Consider the following 1977-nt stretch of genomic DNA (forward strand, 5'->3'; position numbering starts at 1 on the left):
TCAATTACTATGTTAAGTTTGTCTTACCGCTTAGTCCTAAGTGAAGAGCCATTCCCACGCATCAAGCCCACTGCCTTCCTTGCACGTGAACCACAATCCTTCTCTCTCATAAAGAAAAGCTTCAGATCACATGGTGACTTCTGTGCTTGAAGTGAGGTCACAAAAGGATCTCCTGGTAACAGACCTGCTGCATCATCAGTGGGGGATGGTGCAGACTCTGGGGGAGGGGGAGGCTGAGTCTGACAACTGAGCTGGGTGTTTTGGGAGGCAATGCTGGAGGCCACTAGAGCCATGTCTAGAGCAAATTAACAAAAAATGCACTTTTTCCTCCCAAAGTAGATCCCAGGAGTTGACAACTTTTTGATTTACTCTCCATAGGAATTTCCACGATGCCTGAAGCTCTAATTAAAAAGACTTGTGAACTCCAGCTAGGTACGGAGTTAAGCACGTCTATGGCACTTCCTGCTGTTGCTGTATGTGGGACAACCTCTAATGATTTAAGGAAAACTAAGATCTGGAGCTGTTTTCTCTCAAGAAAATGTTTACAGGAGGCTACAACAATTGCTGAGGTTTTTTCTTTACCCTTTCATCATTCCTCCATTTATAAAATTCAACTTCCTAGGAAAATCATCCTGAACTTCATGTAAAACCAAGTATAGGAAAAGAGTCAGAAATTGTATTGGGGGTGAGAGGTGAAAGAATAAAAAGGAAAGACTCACCATCAAATATTAAATCAAATACTGTGAGGCAATGAAAATTAAAATGGAGGGATACTAGCCCCCAACAGAAGAGCAAGCAGAGTGACCAGACAACGACTGACAACAGGAAATCATTTCAGTATCGAAATCGCTGGAGAAGCTACGGATCATTCGATGGACAGTATTTGGGCAAGAGGCTAACTCCCCAGGGAAAGACAAAGTTCAATTCCCATGATCTCAGAATTTATAAAACAGGTTTTAGTGAAGAGAAGGAATAATTGGAAGTTTCCTTCATTGCTGGTGGGAATTAACAAGATGCAGCCACCCCGGAAAATAGTTTGCCCACTGATTATAAAGTCAAACATAGTGGTTTACCCCTCAGAAGCAAAACCATATATGTCCACGCAAAGACTTGTGTGAGAATGCTCACAGCAGCTCTCTTCAGAATAGCCAAACCCACAGAGAACCCAACTGTCCACCAGGCGATGGTTGGGTAACCACGCGGAAATCCATTCACACACCAGATATGACTTGGTATCTAGAGGCGTAAGCCACGCCTACATGCAGCAATGGCATCTCTGGGTGGTTAACCAAGCAAATGGGTAATGTGCTTAGTGTTAATCAAAAGGGGGGAGGTTTGAGTCCACACAGAGGCAGCTCAGAAGACAGACCTGGTGATGACCTTCCGAAAAATTGGCCCTTGCAAACCCAGGGAGCCCAGTTCTACTCTGACCCACAGGGGTCTGCGGGAATCGGAATGACGCAGAGAGAACTGCTTTCTGTTCTTCTGTGTCCCAGCCCTATGGCTGGTAACACTGTGAACCCTCGAAATCTCAGATGCACCTTCTCAGTCAGCTTCCCCTGAGTCTCGGCTGTGGTTGGCGAAAGCTTGCAAAGCTCTGTCGGGCAGTATGTTTCCTACTAGAGTTCTCCTCACACCATGTTCTAGCATCCTGTTTTCTTCTCAGAGTCCCTCAATAGTACATTCCATAACGTTGATGCCTAACATGTATTTGTTGTTGTCAGGTGCCGTCACTTCAGCTCCAACTCATAGCAACCTTGTTCACAGCAGAACAAAACACTGCCTGGGCCTGGGCCAGCCTCACAATCCTTGGTGTACCTGAGGCCATCGTTGCAGCCACTGTGTCAGTCCATCTCGTTGAGGGCCTTCCCCTCTTTCGTCGACCCTCCACTTTACCAAGCATGACGTCCTTCTCCAGGGAATGGTCCCTTCTGACAACATGACCAGAGTAGGTGAGACGAAGTCTGGCCATTCTCT

The sequence above is a fragment of the Orycteropus afer genome, unplaced genomic scaffold (assembly GCF_000298275.1).
Source record: "Orycteropus afer afer isolate SDZICR_OR568_19922 unplaced genomic scaffold, OryAfe1.0 scaffold00681, whole genome shotgun sequence".
NCBI lineage: Eukaryota > Metazoa > Chordata > Mammalia > Tubulidentata > Orycteropodidae > Orycteropus > Orycteropus afer.